The 22,480-nt window shown below is 37.2% G+C and overlaps 1 protein-coding gene across 1 annotated transcript in view; it reads left to right on the forward strand.

The window, feature by feature from the left end:
• Positions 1–1,551: 1,551 nt before the first annotated feature.
• LOC115631398 (ets DNA-binding protein pokkuri) overlaps positions 1,552–22,480 on the forward strand; it is a 35,023-nt gene continuing 14,094 nt past the window's right edge. Inside the window, exon 1 of the mRNA XM_030528121.1 lies at positions 1,552–2,975. The gene's annotated coding sequence lies outside the window, so the exon portion shown is untranslated. The remainder of the gene's footprint in view (positions 2,976–22,480) is intronic.

Genomic DNA, 22,480 nt, shown 5'->3' on the forward strand with positions numbered 1-22,480 from the left:
CTTGGCCACTAATTTGGGGCACTGCGCGCTCGCTTGATTTCGCCCCAACACTACTGAGGGGGCAGCGGTTGGGGGGAAGCGGCAACCAAGTCTTGCCGCACCGCACAGCACAGCACGCCTTTTATGGTCATTTGACTTCAAATGTCAATGATGTTTAGGGAAACTGGTTAACGAACTCAAACGGATGCAGTGCAGCTGAGCGCATCTTTAGGCGCTTTACGGCAACCTGCTCGAGACGGCGCTCGCTTTAATGGAAGCCGCAGCTCCACTTGGACCATAAAACTAAGTGTGTATGTTATTAATCATTTGTACTTGTATGTGCTGCAAGAGCTCGAAATAATTCAATATTTTTACACAACAACACACATCAGTTCAGGATTTCGTGGTTCGTGGATCGATTTGATTCATATTTTAAGGTCCAGTCGTTTCTATTGTTTAAGGATACATCTGAAATGAAATTCTTACTCAACAAATTGGTGAATGGTGTTAGAACAACACATTCACAGTCTACTCATTTAAAATTTGTCAGGGACTGCAAATAATGATTATTTTGATATTTTTAAACGAAAAAATTATTCATTTGCAGTAATTTTGAGATAGCGGAGTCTTCACAGATATCCTATTTTAAAGATTTTCTATCCATTTTTACCATGATTTATATTTTTTAATTTTTATTCATTCACCAAAAATTTAATAATTATTTTTGAGTATTACTTTAAAAATTAACCAATAATTTTTGAGAAAAATTTCATTTCAATAAAAGATGCTACGATTGATTTTGTATTCCAAAATATATACAATACTTGTATATATTTTTTTGAACATCTTAAAACCGCGTTATGTTAATGAGTATTAAAATCATATAGTTCTAAAAGTCGAATAATTTTTCAGAATGATTCCCATTTCTATTCAAATTAGCGCTTGAATCGTGTTTTGAATATTGGGAAGCGGAATTGTTAATTAATGTGTCGTGTGCTAAATTGTTTACAGAGTCACAAATACAACACACACAAGCTTCGACTATATCTCTAGCACAACTACAGAAAATGATACGAATAATAAAAAATAGACACATATCAAATCACTGATTCATCAGCAGACGATTGTATAAACTTATTGATTAGCAAGTTATTTACACCCGCGCCCACATACTACTACAAACAAATGTACGCCCACAAATAATATTATGTATGCGCGCTCCTCCGAAGCGAAAAAAAAGAGACAAAATAAAATGCATACATGGCATTTCTTGTTTAATTCTTTTTTCGTATGCAAATATTAAATTAAATTATATTTTAAATGTAATCTGTGACAGCTACCCAATCAGCTACCCTTCTTCTACTTAACATACAAATGTAAAGTTAACAGCGAGAGAGGGCGCTGTTGAGATAAGCGCTGAAAGAGAGCAACGCATTGTCATTGTCTTGCTTTTCTCTGTTTGCTAGTTGACGTTCGTTCGTTCGTTTTCGTTTCGCAGTGCCGTTTTGGACGTCAATGACGTCGGTAACTTTTCGCTTGGCTCGGAGGAAAAATACAAACCAAAACACACACAATCCATAAGAAGATTCATATGATATATTTTGAATACAAAAAGCCGCCGACAACGAGAACAAAATATTAAAAACATTAACAAATAATTTACTTGCGATATTGACGCGTCCTATTTGGTGAAATAAGACGTTTGCGTGTGTTGTTGTTATGTATGAATATTGTGCGCGTTCGGGTCGGCTAGAATTTTTATTGCATGCGGATTTTTGACACAAAACATCCGAGACCAATAAAACGCCAATGTTTAAAGTTGAAAAAGAAAGCAAGTGTGCATAAATTACCTAAAAGAACTGTGAATTCTCAATCTTTTAGTATAGAATAGAAAAATAAATTCTATAGGAAATGAAGTAGAAGTGCTTGTTGTGTTGAGAAACGAAACGGAAATACCAAATAAACAAAAATTAAAGCAAGAGAAAATATACAAAAGTAAAAAACAAAAAGCGCCAAACGACGAAAACGGAGACGGCAAGAAGTGTAAGCCAAAGTGCAAGGGAAAAAGATTTTAGTGCTGTTGTTGCCCATGTTTTCTGTGTAAAGAAGCGTGCGTGTAAAGGGCCAAAACACACACAAAGTACATACATACATACATACATATAAAGGCAAAAACACAAGTGCATTGCATTGTGTGTGCGTGTGAATGTGAGGCAGGAACAGACGGAAGTACTTTGACTGCCGCCTCCTCGTCTTCTTCTTCTGGTACTACGCCTCCTACTTTTGCGCTTTATTTGTTGCTGCCTGCCCTACCTTTTGTTGTTGTTTGATTTCGTTGTCGTTCGCTTGTCGACCGTTTTCATTTTGCTTTGACATTCGTTTGCGGCGGCAGTGACAATGCATTGTGTAGCAAATAAGAAAAATCACATGAAAACGAAATTTAAGTAAATGCAATAACAACAACGAGTTTTTTTTAACAAACAACTAGAAACTGTTGTTGGTCTGGATACAGGATAACACAGCCGCCCCCACAACATTTTAAAGTAAAGGCGATTAACAGCAGTGGATTGTTTAACATAAAGGGAGGAGAGCAACGACAACATACCGTTACGATGGCCACTTGTACTTGGTGTGTGAACCGATAGTCAAGCAGAGAACCAGGAAGTGCACGGAAGTGCAAACCAGAACAAAAGTGCACATTGCATTCCGTTGCATTACGTTACGCTATATTACGGCGACGTAACGTGCGGTTGTAAAGCAGAGTGCGCGCCAACTACAAAATACCAACGCATGTCGACTGCGACAATTGCAACAACAACGACGACGACGTATTCTGGATCTGGACATATCCGCTTCCGCGTTGCGCTGTTGCTTTAAACTTAAGAACGGCGAGAACAGACAAATTCACTCATTTATACACGGCAAAAAGTACGCGTGTAGTACAACAACAAAACAGAAAGAAAACTGACAACAACGTCATACAGTGGAGCAAACAGGTAAGACAAGCATACAATTTTATAATTGCCCCTCGCCAATCTTTTCCGCCTACATCGCACAATTTTTGCATAAATAATTCCTAAATTCAATTAAATTTAGCTTGTTCTTTCTTGTACTGCCACCATATGGTTCATATCTTTCAATGCTATGCCGAAAAGCAACGAAATGTTTAGGCTTAAATAAAAACATGGGAAATAAATTCATTAAATTTGTTAGCCATCATACACGTGCATATGTATGTATATACATATATGTATGTATGTATGTATGTACATATGTCTGATTGGCGTCTGATAAACTAAACATCCAGCTGATAAATGTGGACGGTAATCTTTGGTGGCATTATCGAAAAGTCCGATTATGTTTGTGTTCTCATTTTTATGGTACTACAATATTTGCTTTTGCTTGAGGTCAACAGTTTCTAAAGCCACAAACATGTGTTGATAACTTAAATGAAAAATACATTTTATTTTATTGGCCATTCATCAAATTAACCAATATGCAGTTGTTAAATGTTATTGCATTTCCCGTTTGATATGCCAAATGACCTTGAAAGCGGGTGATTCATTCGATTTTTAGAAAACTAATAGTTTTATTGAACGGAATGAATGAGTGCTTCTAATGTAGTCTTGGATGGTTCACCCTCACCTAAGTTCTTAAACAGCTTAAGACGACAAAGATATTTCTCATTTGCATTCACTTAATCTGTTTATTTAGCACAATGATTTATTTTGTGTATTTATTTATCTAATTTAAGCTTTAAAAATGCCTAAATCAGCGCAGAATTAATTTAATTCTACTTACTATTTCCACAAGGTTCTTAAATTAGTTTTCTTTGCAATCCGCTCACAATGCTTTTACAATTCTAGCAACGTTTCATTTTAATTGAATTTGTTTAAGAGAGACATTATTCTACACACTTAAGCTGTTAAAATGACTACATAACCACGTACTATAGTATATGCATATAATAGAATGTATTTTCCACTAATTTGATCCATTTGCTTGCCTGTTGCATAAACTGCATTAATTACCTGTGCAAGTATTCGACAGACTACTGTGGCAATAATAACGTTCATATCGAAGCTAAAGGCAATGCCTTCCACAGCAACTCTGACTCTGACTACGACTCCTCTGTCTCTGAATCGTCGTCTCTTGTTGCATGCACTTTTTTCTATGGAAATGAAACAAAGCCGAAGCGTTAAGCTCCAATTAGGGTGCTTGGGGGTACTGTTGGACGCGTACGTCAGCGAAATCTTATCGCAGTCCAGCACAAAAAAAAAAAAAAAAGTATAAAAAAGCAAGCAGAATTGTGTTTATTTGCCTGCTGCTGTCGAAGCTGACGGTGCGGCTGCCGCCAACGCTAGCGTCGACGCTCGACGCTCGACGCTGAACGAATCAGTCAACAGTTCCTGCTTCTGGTTTCGCTACTCACACATACACAGGCATTCATACATATATACATACCAGAGCTTGAGGGTTGGGCGCGCGGCAAGGAGCCAACTGCCCACCTGATCGTGCCAAAGCCCCCCACTCTGCACCACACCTCCTTTTTTTTTTGCGAGTAGATCGCAATAAATTTATATACACGTATGTATATGCATGTGTATATAAATGTATACAAATCAACGCTTGTTTTTGTGCTGTTTATATGTATTTATATGAATGTATAATAAATGCTCGGACTCTCGAAATCTGAAATATTGTACACAAATAAGCTATGATTTCTGTAAGCAATCACATATAGATTTTTATACCCTGTACCCCAAGTTTGGAAGGGTGTACAAGAAAGCTTAAATGATAATGCGTATAACAGGCAGAAGAAGGTGTGGTAGAACCCATTTTATCCGGAAAACAAATCGATAGGGATTAGCATCGACAATGTTTCGCACACAAAAGCTAGGAACACCAAACTTTGTTTATTGCCAACTTTAAATATCCTTATTTTTTATGCACACTATTATAATATGCCATAGGAATATGCGGAAACAAAAACTTGTTTATTAAGATAGCTTCGGAAAATTGAATATTTTTAAGTTTCTTAAAATGCCTTAACATATCTACAAATTCTTTCGAAATCTGTGGTGCAACAACGATTATGTTAGTGACTGCTGTGTGGGCGGGTACAGAGTAAAGAAGAGTTGGGCTGGCGCATCTCTAGTATTCGACTCTTTCTACTCTACTGTACAAAGGGCAGAGTATTTAGAAGCTTTTCCTGATTCTATTGCCTACTTGTGCCGCACGATTGGAGGTGGTGAAGCGCCCAACATAGCTGCTTCGACGTCGTAGCAACAAAAGCAGCGTAAATACAATAAATTAAATTCACTTCCGCATTGCTCCACAAAACTACGTAACGAGTGAGTGTGAGTGTGGGGCATCGGCAAAAACGACGACGACGTCGACAGCAACGTAACAGACGAAAAGAGCTCAGCAAGTGCACGGAAGCAAGAGCGCAGCAGTCTACATAGCTTGGGTCACAAAGGGGGATATGACTAGACTATGAACGAACTGAGGAAATATTTTTGTGTGTGTAGATTTAATATAGGAATTGTGGGGAATATGCCAAAAAAAAAAACTGTTGTTTGACTAGAGCAAAGAAACACATACATATGTATGTATGTATGTGTGTGCATTTATGTACATACATATGTATGTATGTAGGTAAATTTTCAAGCAAACAGGTATAAAAAGTGTTGATCGAAGCAGCAGCAACAAGACAAGCAAGCCGCCCATGCTAACATAACGCAATTCAAGACTATGTTGGAGCGTGAGTGAGAAAAAGAGAGAAAGAGAGAGAGGGCCCAAGAGAGCGAACGCCAAGAAAACCAACGACCTATCATTCACACACACACACACATGGTTGGTAAAAAACTGGCCGACGGTGTTGGTGGGGGGACCTGACTGACTCACTCACTCACTCACACGTGCGACGACCAAATAACGAGTGTGAGATCGGCGGAAAGCACGAATCACTGCCAAGAAAAAGCAGCGGTGGCAACGTAATGGTAGAAAGAGGAAGAAAACGTCCAAAAAAAAAAAAAACGACAACAACAATAACCAGCGATATTAACACAAAATGCCGAACAAGCAATACAACTTGAAGCCGGAGAGTGGCTGCCTGCTCTTTTCTATATATCTGTGGGTGTGTGTATTGTGTGTGTGTGTGTGTGTGTGTGTGTGTGTGTGTCTGTAGACAGTGGCAAAGTGCTGCTTCCCAATAAAAATTTTAATAAAAACGCCATGAAAATGATCAGAAGGCAGCTTCTGCATTTCATGCTGCAACTGCGACTGTTGCTGCTGCTGGATAAGGGCTTATGATGGAGAGTATAGGCAAATAATGCTGAGTTGAAATTCTGGAAAGAAAAGCTTTTAAAAATGCATAAGACAGCTTCAATTAGTTAAGACATTTTATAATACTTGTAGATCTTTAAATTTTATGGTATGAACATTTTCACACAAATATAGATTCGAAAAGATAAAAACTTTGATCGCACGATTATTATAAGAATAGTTATTCTAATGTCGTGTCTAATTATCTTTGAAGCATTAATAATAAAATTGCGCAACTTCCTTATATTTTAAATCGATTTAAATTTCAATTAGCACCCTTTCTTCATAAAAGCGATAAGTGCAACGACCAATTTGATGATTACATTTAAGCCAAAAATGCATTCAAGATTCGGTTAAGCAATTTATACTGTACGAACATTTCTTTTATAGCGGTTTTGCTGTCATTATTCTTGTTGTTGGAGCAAGTCACTTGCATGCTGCCGCCTCATCTGGCCCTTCCTCTCTCTCTGCTCAATTTTCTGTGTTTTCTTGAGTCACACGCACCGCAAGTGCAATGAGTCGTCGTCGATGTGGCGTCGACGTCAACGTCAACGTCGATGTGGGCTTCGGCGTCGCTGTTAACGTTGTAATTTGTGTTTTTGTTTTTATTGCTGCTGCTATTGCTGATGACTTTTAGTTGTTTATACTTGCATGCGGAAGCAGTGCGCGTATAGCTATTTATTTGTGCTTGCTGTTGTTGTTGTTGTTTGGCTTACATGCTGCTGCGTGTTATCGAGCAGGCAGATGTTGCTGCCTCAGCTGCTGCTGCTGCTGCTGCGGCATATTGATATTTTGCAATACGCACACTCACACACAAGACAATCAACTATAAGAGTATGTATATGTGTATGTACGTATGTTTGTATGTAAAAATTATATGCCATGACATCGCATGCCAAAACTATTATGCAGAAAGCAAGCCGCTTTAAGCTAACCAACCAAACAGCAGTAGCGGCAGCAGCAACAACAACAACGACACCGACCCATTTATAGTGCAAAAATCACACTAACCTGAATTTGAGCCATAAATGTGTAACGTTGGCAAACGAGGCAGCGCAGCTTCCATTATGTTGTCTCAAATTCGTTGAAGAAAGTGTGTATATGTGTGTGTGTGGCAACACAAAATCAGTCAGCCAGTAAGTCAGCAAAAACAACAATAATAATAGCAAGAGTTGGCCATAAAGTTAACAGTCACACACACACACACTCGCACCTCAAAGACGTCAATCTTTCATCTTAGCGTTGTAGCAGCCACCAATGATCGTGCGAATTTAAAATAAAAAGCATTAAAGCTCAGATACTCTCACAAACTTAAATACCTCATCACATTTAGCTGCTCAGAAAAACATTGCATTGTGGCAGTTGGCAACAGAGTTGCTGCAAGTGCATTGGCAAGTGATTTCCGTTAATGGGCAGAGAATACATTTTAAGTTATAGGTATTTGAAGAGAAAGAAAAATGCAAGTTAAAAAATGTGTTGTAAGAGTATTTGTTTTAAAATGGTGATGTAAATAAAACTACAATTAGTTTAGCTCAATTAATATTTAACAATTTCTTCAATACTACAATACTACAAATAATAAAGAATATAAAAAATAATTTGAAAAGCATACACTGTTGACAACCAACTTTATTTAGCCTTTCAATTGAAACAGTAACATTTTAGATTATTTTCTTTTTTCCTTCAATTGGTATTATGCAAAGTGAAAAAATATTACCTTCTTCTTGAAACATTACATTATTATTCAAGTATCTTCTGTCGCTTTTCTAGAGCTTGTCATATTTTAGAACCTTATGTTCTGCTTAACAGAAAAAAGCAAATAAACACAAATTAAGATTATAAAACAAATAAATTTATAAAACTACAAGATATATAAATATAACAAATCAACAGAGCTTATCCAATCCATTTCATATGGTGTTAGAGCCAATTTAATACTTTTTTACTTACTATAGTGACAATAAATATTCATAATTATTATAACGAATAACCCTTAACTCTGTGCCCAACACTTGTCCATATACAGCTTAAGCCTTCCCCATAGTGTTCAACCCATTTCCATCTCTTAGCTCAGCTCTCTTATAGTTCACAGCGAATGCGCCTCGTCTGAGCTGGGCTTAATAGGCTGCCGACAACACTCTATCTTTGTTGTTGTTGTTGTTGTTGTTGCAAAGTAACCTGTTGTGTGAATTATGTTACGAACGTAACGTGTTTCAAAATATAGGAAGTCTTGCTTGAGTTATACCGCCGCCACCAAACAACAACAACTACTACTACAACAACAATGGCAAAAAAAAAAGAAACAACTACAACTCAATGGATTGGCATGGTTTCTGTTGCTGCTGTTAGTTCGTATCTTTAGGTTTAACGGTGTCTCATTTTGTTGTTGTTGTTGTTGCTGTTGGTAGCGTTAGCTTTACTATTATCTAACTAGCTAAAGTAAAAGACGTCAAAGAGAAATAAACGAAACGAAACAAAACAGCAACAAACACAAAAATACAAAGAGGGGCAAAAAATGCGATCCGTGCCGCTTTTTTGCAGTGTGTGGCACATTTCTTTTTTGTGTGCCACACACACTCACACAGGGGAAACGGGCATGCAAACACACAAATATGTATGTACGTATAGGGGGGCATTTGGTGCATGCAACAAGAAGTGGAGTAATGTTGTGGAAAGTCAACGTCTGTCTGGCAACACAATTAGGTAATTTTCTACTTGCCTTCTTTTGCTGCTCCAACTGGAAGACTGCAACGACGATGATGATGATGGGAACAACGACAACGACGAAGACTGCGACTCCGCCTAACTTATTGAACTGCATTTGGCAGCAGCGACGTTGCACAGTGGAAGAGAAAAATTTGTGAAGTTTGGCAACACAAATATTTCGATTTTCACAAATTAAGTTAGGCGAGGAATCAAAAACTAAAAGCATCTTAACTGGAAACCATCCATCTGTCTGAATCATAGCATATCTTATGAATATTCAAGATTTCGTCTTACTACTACTACAAGTATTGTGAGACTTGCAACAACTTTTGTTAAATTTCAGAAGTAAATCTTCTTTTAATAAAAACATGTAAAAACTTTTCTGAGGTTTCAAGTAACACAAATTATTATTCAATTTATTTGCATGCTTGAGATTTCTTGACATGTTTCGCTGGGGTCATCACAAGTTGAGGCAAAGATGATCTCTCGATAGATGTATCTTTTTACCTAAAAACAATATAATATAAAATATATTTATGCAAATTGTGTTCAGTACTTTACTTTACTTTTCAAGTAAAATTCAATTAATTAAGATGTTTTGTTTTATTATTATTATTTTTTTTTTTTAAATAAAAAATACACACCATTTAAGTTTGAAAGCATTGCTTCGGCACGCTCTCTTATAATATTCTCCAATGCAGTTTATTTTACTTACATTCAATTTCAATTTATTAAACTCTTTCCATACTATTTCAAGCGTTGGTTAATTTTGAATTTCTGCCCCCAATAATTTCATAATGTTCCATTGTGCAGCGGCAGAGTTGCGTCGTCGTCGTCGTTGTCGTTGTCGTGGTCTCTCAAGCAACGTAACACTTTTGGGTGCAGCGACAGGAGGCGGCCCCCACCACTCCACTCGAAACGTAACAACAACGTTGTGGGCATTACGCCATCATCAGCAAATAGCGTAGGCTAAAGGAAGTGCTATCTATAATATCTCTCGCTTTCTGCTTAACGAAGCAGCCTTATAATGAATAATAAATATTAGTTACCTTACCGTTCGATGTCTGAATTTCGTAACATTTATTTTGAGTGGTCGGTCAGCAACGACGAGTCAGAGTTACCTATATATGTATGTATGTTTTTAAGTGTCTAAAAACCCAACGACAATTGTCCAGCTTATTATGATTGTTGTTTATCGGCAAATAACTGTATAACTGATAGCTAATTATGTACAGTAGAAATAGCTAGACAGGCGAAAATTTAAACTGAAACGTAAAGGAACACTTTGCCTAAGAAAAATTGGGCCGTCTGGTTAGTAGTTCGGTATAAAAAGCAGACAAAACTTTAGATTATATAGGACCCAAATGTAATAGTGTAGTGTAAGGCTTAAAGACTAACTTCCTCGAAGAAAAAATAGTAGTGCGGTATAAGAAGCAGACAAAACTTTAGACAATATAGGACCCAAATGTAATAGTGTAGTGTAAGGCTTAAAGACTAGCTACCTCTAAGAAAAAATAGGCTGAATGGTCAGTAGTGCGGTATAAAAAGCAGACAAAACTTTAGACAATATAGGACCCAAATGTAATAGTGTAGTGTAAGACTTAAAGACTAACTTCCTCTAAAAGAAAATAGACTGAATGGTCAGTAGTACGATATAAAACACAGACAAAACTTTAGATAATATCGGAGCCAAATGTAAGTGTTAAGTGATCCCATTTGGTGCTTGAAAACATTCAGTTTTGTAAATCTGAAAAATAATCCAATTTAAAGATAACATATTTCCAGATCATATTTTTACATTGAAAATATTAAATTTGTCAAACCTTATGAATCTTCAAACAGTCTTTAGATGAATTTAAGGTGCCTAGCCTTGGCATGCTTAAGATTATGAAAAAACTGTGATTCGAATTCGTAGGTAGTATAAGCGGAAGTTCAGACACAGTTCCCCTTAAACGATTTCCACTGTAAGTGCCAAACTACCTGACTATCTGTCCGCTCGTACCTGTTGCACGGCACTTAAACAATGCCCGCTATGCCAAGTAGGTGGTCCTGACACTAATTGTGCGCGCTGAAGTGCCGGCTTGGGCTCAGAGAGGCGATAACAGCACACAATGCTCGCACTATATAGGGCCGACTGACCGACCCGGGTGACCGCCCCCGCATCCGCACCCGCTGAACCGTTAGTTCACAATGAAAAGTGTTTCATATTTTTCGTGGAAATTGGCTTGAGTAACTTTCAGTTCTCGGGCATGCGGAAGTGTCTATGATGGGCTCAATGTCAGGCGCATAAAGGAAGCAATAGACAGAGCGCTCTCTCGAGTGTAGGCCATAAAATATAACAATACCAGGCAACTACAATATAGATAGTCTATTCAAGTGTTGCATGCAGTGAGGAGGAGGATGCCTCTCTCAGCAGCTGTCTGTCCTAAGCCTACTTCAAATCTTTGCCAGCTCAACGGGTGGGCGGTCAGCACTTCCTTTCCAAGCACTACACAAAACAAAAGAATATCTTTTACTTTACTATTTCATATTTTTTTTTTTTTTTTTACTTTTTTTTGTACTTTTTTTTGGTTATAGGTGTGTGTATTTTTGGAAATCGCAAAATCGTTCGTAAATCAATTTGATTTCAGACCATGATACACGTTAATGATAAGAGCGTTCAAAAAAAGGCCGAATTTGGAATGCTCGCACTTCAAATGTAGGTGTGTGTGAGTATCTGTGTTATCGCTCGATAAGTTTGTGGGACCCCCAACGTCGCCGACCCCGCCACGCTCCTCCAAACGTCGGACGAACGGAACGAAAGTCTGCGACAATTTAGCTTTTTTATGCCTGTTTTTTTGTTCATGGCTAATTCCCGTGCTTGTGTGAACTGTTTTTAGGAGCCGGAAATGACGTTAGCAGGTACTAAATATCTTGTGTGTGTGTGTGTGTGTATCAAGTGCCATTTAGTACGGGCTTATAATTGATAGACTAATCAGTCGCACTCGTTGTATTTTTTTTTTTTTTTGTTTTTTTTTGTTGCTCCTTTTGTATGGTGCAATGTAAATTATTGCTATTACTTATTTATTTATGGGTATGCCGAATGAAAGCACAGAACAGTAAATAGCTGGCATGGAAATAAAATCGTAAGAGTGTGAAAATTCTTTTAATCATATCGTTCTTCTGCTCTGCTCGTACTTGTATATGTATGTAGAATTTGTTGTTTTCGTTGTTGGTTTCCATTGGCTGAACAAAACGGGCACGGAGATACGGGTGGGTCTATATAGACCATGTACGTACATACATATATTATAAAGAAGACCGTGCAATGGTGATATGCCAATTTTGTGTTTTTATTGTGTACTTCACAAGAGTCGAAAGCGAATAATGCCAGAACGCCGATCGAATAACAAATATGCATAAGTGGATTGCTTTTAAAAATAAGTCGGCTCGTAAAGTTTTAGTATAATTAAGATAATACATCATAAAAGTCTCTTAAAACCATCATAGGAATATAAAAAGATTGCGAGTCTAATTTTGGTTCTAGTGGTTCTAATGTGGAAGCACCTTAAAAGGGCTTTAAATTCTGCAGAAAGTTGATAAGATTTTACATTTTCAACTCAACTATGTTGATCAGTATTCATGACTCTAACTATAAATTGTAGCGCGGAAATACTATAAAATATCTGCATTTTTAAATACATTGTAATTGAGAAACAAACAACTATTCCAAGACCCTCTATATATTGTAAGCTAAAAGAAAAAGCCCCACCTGAGCTGAGGCAGTCTTCAAAACTATCTGATACTCTTTCGATTTTTCAATGTTATAGTGTAATTAGAACTACGAGTATAAAACATAGTCCAGTAGAATGTGAAGCATTAGCCAGACGAGAAAGTTGGAAGCACAGAAAGTTAGATAAGGTGTGGTAGATAGGGCTGGAGCACTTCATAGGCTCCTAAACTTGGGCCAGGTGATACCATTTAGTCCCATTTGGTTATCTTGGTCCGCTTCCGACCATACAGAACTGCCGGAGCTTAAATTTTGCGATCTACAGTTTTGTTTTGCTGTTTGCTGAGAGCTGGACAGTAAGAGAGAAGGTGCTCCCTGCTTCATCCTCTTTCCCATTTCTGCAGCAAGCATAAAAATTTAAGTTCTTGCAGATGATATCTGAGAAGTTTTAAATTCTTTCAAGGGCGTATGCAGGAAGGGGGAAGGGGGGCATCATTATGTTATATAAAGTCGACCACACGTTCATTATTATTTTGAGTTTGATTTGTTAAAGTTTTTTCATTGATCATATGCATAAATTATTTATTGAAAATTTTAAGTTTTTGTCCCCCACCCCTCCCTTCCCCCTCTCTTTTTGAAAAACCTGCGTATGCCCTTCCATTCTTTGAAGACAAGTGCAGGCATAGAATAAGAGTTTCCCAGCTATAATTAGGTAGCTCTACACATTCCAATCCATTGGGAAATATTTGCAACATGCTGAACTGAAATCTAAAAACAAGTTAACTTCCTGCTTAGAAGAATCAGTGTTGTTTGGCTTAAAAATAACATTTAAGTTGATACTAAGTACTACTTGTAAATGTATTATAAACAACAGCAGCTAGTGGCTGTTTCTAGGCAGAGGCTTGATTTGCTTTTGTTGCACTTCCCATTTCGAGTATTGCTGATAGCATTCGGAATAGGCGTCAATCTCTCTTCCTTCTGAGTGCTGGTGTGTAATTAAAAGTACAAGTAGAGTGCACAATTGTGCATGCATATTAAGTATAATAATAATTATAATGTGTACTGTAATGACGATAATTATATAAATACTTGTGAGCAAACACACACACACACTTGCAACTACAAAGCGCGTGCATGAGAAGCAATAAAATGAAAAGCCAAGCTGGTAAGCGATAAGAGCAGACCGCATAGAGCACCAAGACTAAGAGTCAGAGTCGGAGACCGAGATGCCTGGGGAAATACGCGGACAATGGCATATGCGGCGACAATCAGAGCTAAAGTAACCGCAAGAACCCAGATAGATAGACAGAGAGACGACTGAGTTGGCAGTTGACGATGACTATGTTGATGTTGATGTTGATGCTATATGCTATAGTCATCCATTCTGAAGATGCCCCGAGTGTTGCAAAATGCGACACTAAAACGTGAATAATCATAATAAAAGCAGTGGAAAAGGATGAAGATGAAGATGCAAAAGCTGCAATGAAAATGCGGCAAACAAACCTAATGAGATGAGCTCAAGTTGCGGCCAAGTAACTAACTATTGTGCAACAAGCTCAACAACAACAACAATAACAACAACAACAACAGCGACAAGCACCATCATCAAAAGTAGAGAGAGTGTATCTAATAGAGCGTGGCATGCGCTGCGTATCTTGAAGATGCGACTGCTGCTGCGACTGCAATGCTGCCAGCAATCTGCCTTGTTGCCGACACTTGAAAAACAGCAAGACCGAGCTCATTTAGTACTGCTAATTATTAATTTGGCGCTACAATAGGAAGCACAGCAGCCAACAACAACAACAACAACGACAAAAATCTCAAACGTCAAGTTGTGGCGTCATCCGCAAAGCTAGGCTGCAAGTCAAGACGCCGCCGCCGCTCCTTCAACATTATTTTTGCTACGTGATGTTCGTGTCAATTTGTTGTTTGTTTAATTTTGTTTCCTTTGCTCCCTCCCTCTCTCTCACTTTACTTGGAAATTATAATATAATCTTGTCACATATATAGAAATGTCTGTTTTGCATCCACACAGCACCACACCACTTCTCATCACTCCTCATCACTACTCATCATTCCCTTCCATTCCAAATGGCAAACAAATGATGTTGAAGCACCCTCTCCCTGTCTCTGAGCCGACTGAGCCCAAGACTGACGAAGTCGAAATCAAGACCCGTACCGAGTTGACTTCTTGGCAAATGCCTCGGGCTGTTTGTTTTTCTTCTTCTGCGACTTTTTTTTTTAGCATTTTTGTTTTGTTTTTTTATTTTTTCTGTCAACAATTCGCTAAAGAAGTTGGCGTCATCATTTGACACTTTGGCCGGGCAATGGAGCCGCTTTCGCTTGAAATTCTATTCAGCTCCGATTGACAAAGTGCATAAGAATGTTGTCAGATAAAGGCTAGATATTGATAGTAGTACGGAACTTGAATGTTCACATTAGTCAGCTCTTAGTAGCTATTATCTCTCAAATTAATTCAATTTCTTTATATTTTCAAGCAACACAATAGATAACTGTGGCCCTAATAGAATATATGGTCTATATAAGTGTATTAGAATATAATGCCTGTATTAAATATTGAAAAGTATCAAAAAGTAGGTTATTTAGAAATCATAATTTCCATAGTTACTGTTATATGTCTTAATTACGTTTTATAATGTATTTGTATACCTTTTGTAATTTATTGGTTTATTTTAAATGAAACATATACATATTTTTTCATGGTAAAACCTTCATAATATTTGAATACATACGCTAAATAATTGATAAAATCATGCATTCGCTAAATGCCTCGAATATGATTGATATTATATTTCCGTTTTGTATTAAGGTATATATTCTATAAAGAAATAAATCATTAATATCTTATCTAACCAACGAACATCGCTTAGAACTTTGAGCAAGCATAGTCCATAGTCTTTAAATTGGAAACTTAATTTCTACAAAATGTAATGCCTTTGAATATTTCTGCCATATAAGACATTTCCTTAAAATATAAAGTAAGAACTCCAAATTTTATCTCGAAAACTCGATCGAAAGTGACTGCCAAATTAAAAATAATCGCACACCTGTCGCAGCATTTTCTACACAAAACTCGAACCTTATCACTTTTTGTTCTTTCAAAAATCACAATCGATACTTAGACCAGACATTTCCCCTGTCTGAGACAGATAGATATTGGCAACACACATCATCATCGCCATCATCGACCTGTGCATGATTTATAGATGTCTCTGATATGCATGGCTTTTGTTATCACTTCATGAATTGCTTATTTTTTTTTTGCCTGCATATCTTAGTTTTTTGTTCATAATAGAGCTAGAACATATATTTTTAACCAGTTTTCCCCGACTACTGGAAACATTTTAAACGCATAAAAGCGCCGAAATGTGTTTCCCCTTATCTGTGTGCCATAACGACAAGAATGCTGATTTCCTGCACATGTTGTTAGTTTTTGTTCAGTTGTTGGTGTGATTATTTTTGCACACGATCATTATCAGTCTGGTTTTTTAGAACCCATCGATTACACTAAGCCAGAAATAATGAGAGATATTTGAAGTTCCCACACTGTTTACTTCCTTGGTGATCGCAGGAAGTCGCTTCAGCCAATTACCTCTCCACGATTTTCCAACAACCTGTTACAACCCTGCCCAAGAACGATAACACTTGATCGCAGAAATGGAAGAGCAAAAAAAAAGAAGAAGAAGAAGAAGAGAATTCTTATGATGTATAGTATATGGATGGGGTAACAACAACAACTACAACAGGCACATCGTCAATATTTATGCTAGCTGATTTTTTTTTTTTTTTTTTTGTTAATTTTTTTATGACCAGTTTGAGCGATTTTTGCTAAGCGCTGAATAATCTAGGAAAACACGCAAATTACTTGTTTCGCTTCCAACCTGAGAGCTCAGGTGCCGGTAGCTAAGTAGAAGCCAGAAGTCATCGTTGTAGTCGTCGTCTTCGTCTTCGTCTTCGTAGTTGCTGCTGCTTCTTGTTGTTGTTGTCTCAGAACTTTGCGCACCAGTTCCCTCATCTGGACTTGCATGACTTGATTCTGATTATAGACAGTGTCGGCATCGCGTCGTCGTCGTCGTCGTCGTCGTTGTATTCTATAGTCTATATCTGTACAATACACAACACATACCCACTATACGAGTATGAACGCTTGTTCCACGTCGTTGTCTTAGTAGCAGTGGCAGTCTCTGCCCCTACCTCTGCCTCCGCCTCTGCCAACGTCGCTGACGTTGTTGTTTTAACATCCGCTTCCGCATTTATTAAGTGTCTTTCCAGCGACGCGCAAAATGTTCCTCGCCAAATGGCATGGCATGGCATGGCATGAGCAACGATCGCCGCTTAGAACGTTTTTACAATTCAGGTTTTTCAACTACTATGTTAAAGTTTGAGCTTTGCTTTGTTTTTTCTTGCTTTTTGCAACTTTATGTAATTAAGATGCGAAGCGCGATCGTCGTCAGACGACAGACATCAGAACAAGCGACATACAGTGGTTTATATAATTCCTTCCTTCTTTCTTCTATTTTTTTTTCTAGTCATTCCTTGAGTTCTGCGCAATTGGCTGCGAAGAGATACATTTAAATTAGTTAAACGTTTAAATACAAATATATCAAAGTTATTGGTCTGGCGAATATATTTGAATCACCACAGATTCTATATAGAATGTTTCGAAAGCGGCTTCTACCATAACAATAGTCTTAGATCTGACGTATTTTAGGTACATTCTTAAGTTATAAAATGGAATTACAAACCAAACCCTACAGTTGATGAAAAGAGTCATGTACATGTACTATGTATATCCTTTTTATTATGCATATTTCGAATAGAACAGATTGCGAAATGGTCTTATTTCTAAGTTACTTTAACAAAAAATTGATTTTGTAAATGAACAAACAAGGTACATAGTGTTGTCCGTTATTTAAAACAATACACCCTTTCGTTATAAAAATAATAATAATAAGAATTTCTTCAATTTAAAAGCCTTAATTTTTGTTTCTGCTTTAATTTGTATTTAACGCTTCTTCTAACACAATTACTCTTTAAACCTAAAATTGAAGAACAACTATTAAAAAATCAGGGCTGCACTAGGGCGACTAGGGCTAAAGGTTAACTGGCTCTGCTCCTGAGGAGAAACCACATATGTCACCAATTTTAAAGAGTACGTGTCAAAAACGGATTTATTTAATGCTTTCTATAGTATAGTTTCTATAGTATCCTAGTCTCAGCTACATTGTTAAAATAATCACTAATCAAAGGATAAGTCATCTTCATTAAAACTCTTTTCGGTTCGTCAAGCTGCTGAGCTTTTTTGTTAAGTTTAAATGTCAAGCCAACTAAAATGGCCAGAAAGGCAAACAACTTTCAAGGACGCCATTAAAAGTGAATTAAAAGCAAGTTTGTTGTAGTAGAACATTTTAATTTTGTATGGCTTGTAATTGTTTTTCTTTACTTATTCATTTCATTTATTCACAAAAATTGGTATCTATAATTAGTTAATAATAAAGAGCACAGTTTATAAAACCTTGTCAACCTATTTATATATAAAGTGTGCTTTTACAGGATTTACTTGTAAAATTTAAATTTGTGGGCAAATAATTTGGCTGTTCGTCCACAGCTAGAGACAATAAATTAACAAGTAAAAGAAAACATCCCAAACAGTTTAGTTTAGTGAATCATAAACTTAGTGAAATATGTACGGAATAACCATAAATTATTGTACACTTCTTCTGCTTCATTATTTAAACAAATTTGCGTGTAAATTATTTGCACGTCTGACCAGTAGCTGTCAATTAAGTTTTGTAGATCTTGAGCTCAAAAACTGAACAAGCCAAAATTATTGCATGCTATCTTTTTTTCATAGAGGAATTTAATCCAAGAATGCGTTTTAGACATGTGATTTAAATTTAAATTGCAGTATTACTCCACATTTCATCCAAATATCTCGCTTTTCTATACTTGTGTGTATAATCTAATCCAATCGATAGTTTATTTGAACCACTGTTTTACAAACTAGTGAGCGACCAACCGACTGAACGGCCGACCGATCAGATCATGCCAAAGTTCTTGCTTGCCGACGTTCGTCGCTGGCATCGCTCATTGGCTTGGCAGCCAGCCCGATGATGCACTATGTATGGGCTTATATGTGGGGGGGTTTTGGGGGGAGATGGTGGAAGGGTGTGCGCTTCTGGACTTGCTCCATGCATGCCTAAATGTTAGCAATGTGCTTGATTACTAGCGCAAATACTAGCGCAATGTACTTAGTAACTACCGGTTTGCCGCCTTCAGAGATGATTCTACAGAGCGATGCCGACCGACGGTTCGACGGAAGGACGGACGGACGGACCGACCGATGATGTCGATGCTGATGCCGCCTTGGCCGATGCAGATACAAAGATACAAAGCTGCATGGCTGAACGACTGAACGGTTGGTTAGTTGGTTGTTTTGGTAGCTAGCTGGCTGGCTGGCTGGCTGGCTAGCTGGCTTTTGCTTGCTTGGATGGCCACATCCGTGCGCGCTGATCTAATTGCCCATTTGTGGTTGCTGCTGCACAGGAAGCTGAAGCTGAATTCGTTTGCTGTCTAGATCAATAATGGTCAGTGGTAATGATTTTTATTTTAGTTTTTTGTTAAGAGAGAGATCCGAGATATTAGAGTTATATGTATACTACCACTACTTACCTACCTACATAGTCGTGCATACTCGTATATGGAAATCCGTTGTTCCGCGAAAGTGGACAAAGCAGGAAGTCTTGTTGTGTTGTGTTTTGGTTGGTTGGTTGGCCTGCACGCGTGGAAGAAGTCAAGTATGTTTGTAAAGCAAATATCAGGCACAACATATGTACTATATGTACAGATATAGAACTGGCCGTAGATACATATGTACATACATATATACATATATATGCGTCTTTATCTTATCGTGGCATATTTGTTATGAACTTACTGAAACTCAAGCAAATCGTAAACATTTCGTAATACACATATTGTAGAAGACATACACACACAATATACTATGAATCAACAAACACATACACACACACACACACACACACATATATTCAAGCTTGACAACTGAACATGTCGTATATATATTAATATTTATACATATGTATGTATGTGTGTGTTTATATACGAACGGAATTCAGTTGCTGTCGTATGCCGCTCTTGCTTGTCTATATCTTTGCTTTATCATAATAGAGACAAGACAACAAGTAATCCTAGTTTACAAATATCAGACATAAGCGGCAAGGCCTAACAACAAGAACACAATTCACTGCCTTGGTGTATAGTATGTGACTGTCTGATTATTAAATATTTGGTTATTTTATGATCGACAAGGTTCGGTGGTCAAGATCCTCTTTGAAGTAAATGATAAAGCCCACTAAGTAGCAGCTCACATGTGCCACATCTATTGCGATACAGGAAACTTACTTAACATAGTAAAAATGTATATAAACAATATATATAAACAGAAAATATATATATTAAATATTTCCGATATTTCACAAAAGTAAGTTACCAAGATGTCTCCAAATCTCATAATTAAATATTAAAGTTTCTCGGTAGGTAATGCTGTTCTATCGATCCGAAAAGTTATAAATATTTCCGATATTTCGTAAAAGCAAGTTTCCAAGATGTATGCTCCGAAAAGTTTTAGCATATTCATATTCCATTGTCTAATCTACACAATATACTATATGTATTATATGAGTGATCAGTTGCCGAAGCAGAATTCTAAAAGGCTTCAAATGTAATCAATTTTTTGAACCTAGTCACAAATCTAATGATCGATAAATGTCATTTGTCAGCGAACTGTGATCAGTGATCGGTTATAGATAAAACAACTTGGGAAACTTGATTGAAATCAATGGCACTTCTAATGGAATTTTTACAAAATATTAACGATCAGTGATCAGTTGTAAAATCGACTTACTTTAAATTTGCCAAATACCTGTGATCACTGATCAGTTATAGCGTTATACTTCAAGACTGCATAAGAAGGCCGATTAACACAAATCTGGTTATATTTAAATTGAAGAAAAATGTCCACATGTGTGTTGGAATTGTCGCAAAGTATGAACGATCAGTGATCGCCACTGTCAGATACAAGCAGTGTCATACTTGTATTCAATCCCTAAATCTAACGAAAACTATTCCAATATGTCTATGATCATTGATTGAACTGCCTCTTATAATTTCGGGTTTCAATTTAAAACAAGTATTGCACACAAATTGCAGAAGCAACAAAAATATGTAATCGATCATTAAGTCGAGAATTAAGTAGAGAATTTATTTTATTTACAACAATTTCCCAATTGTGCAATCCATGCTGTTAAGTTTATGAAGCAATATAGCACTACTTGTTGGGCTTGTCTCCAAACACGGAAGTGTTGCCAATTGAACCGCACTGACCCGATCCGATCCCTACAAACATACAAATTAGACTCTCTCGGACAAAGATGCGCTTTGCCGACGGCGACCCCTTCGATAGAAGCTAACATTAAATACTTGCTTGTCCATCATGATGATGATGATGACAACAATAACAACTACAACAAGAACAACTCAACTAACGACGACATCAACGAGAACGACAACGACAACTGCCTTATTAAGTTAGATATTTAGAAGCGTGCGGTAAACGAGCAAAAATCATCTGCCCATGGGGGGGGGGGGGGGGGAGGAGGGATCAAGTGCGAGAAAATCGCACAAGTCTGGGGAAAAAACAGTTGATACTAATTGAATATAATAGGCACAAATGACTCCGATGTTACTGCTGCTGCTGCGTTCACAACTTGCAAGCTCATAGGTACAAAATAGTACATAGATAACTGTAAGTTAGGACTAATATCTAGATAGAGAGATATTCAGAACTCTTCTTCAGCGTGTGATGAACTCATGATGATCATTATGATGATATACAAAGTAAATGATTATTGCTGGAATCGCCGACTTGGTACATATGTACCTACCTACGACTATATGTTTTGTAGATCTTGTACCGCGATCATTTGAATAATCATTTTAAAAACGTTGTATGAGCGATGTTTGAGATGATGCTGTGATTTTATTGTTCTCGCTGCGAACATAATGATCATTCCCACTGATCGTGTTCATCAACCTGATCATCATTATGATAATGCGGATGATGATGATGGACATGACTACTAATCAAATCTCACATGTGTTGTTATTATTTGTTGTTGCTGTATCTGTATCTGAGTTTGCATATTAAACTACCGAAAGGTTATCGAACGTTTGATATCATTAGGCATTTGTATTCAGCTTTCTGTTTTCTCTGCTTCTTCTCATTCTTCGTCGTCAGCTTCTTCATATCATTAGATCCACACAACACACAGACACACATCAAAGATATGCGCAAAGCATAAAGATGAACAATGAATAGCAACAACAACAATATATAAAGGTAGATCCAAGCAACTATGTATGAGCCAGATACATACTCGTAGGTATTCGCTGGAACAAAACACGCACGTAACGCCTTCGGTCAAATGAACTGACAAGAAATGCTCAAGAAAGCTAGAGCTGCGTATTATTATTATCTGGAAATGAGAAATAACTAACAAAAGGAACAACTACAGATACCACAATGAATAATGGTCTTAAGAAAGATTTAGTTGCGGTCAAGCTGTTGGCATTTATTGGTGCGCTACACAAAAGCTATAGCTCTGAATATTAAAGAGCAATTAAGATTGTAAACCCTACATGGTGACTTACACAAAA

The sequence above is a fragment of the Scaptodrosophila lebanonensis genome, unplaced genomic scaffold (assembly GCF_003285725.1).
Source record: "Scaptodrosophila lebanonensis strain 11010-0011.00,11010-0021.00 unplaced genomic scaffold, SlebRS2 tig00001412-arrow-pilon, whole genome shotgun sequence".
NCBI lineage: Eukaryota > Metazoa > Arthropoda > Insecta > Diptera > Drosophilidae > Scaptodrosophila > Scaptodrosophila lebanonensis.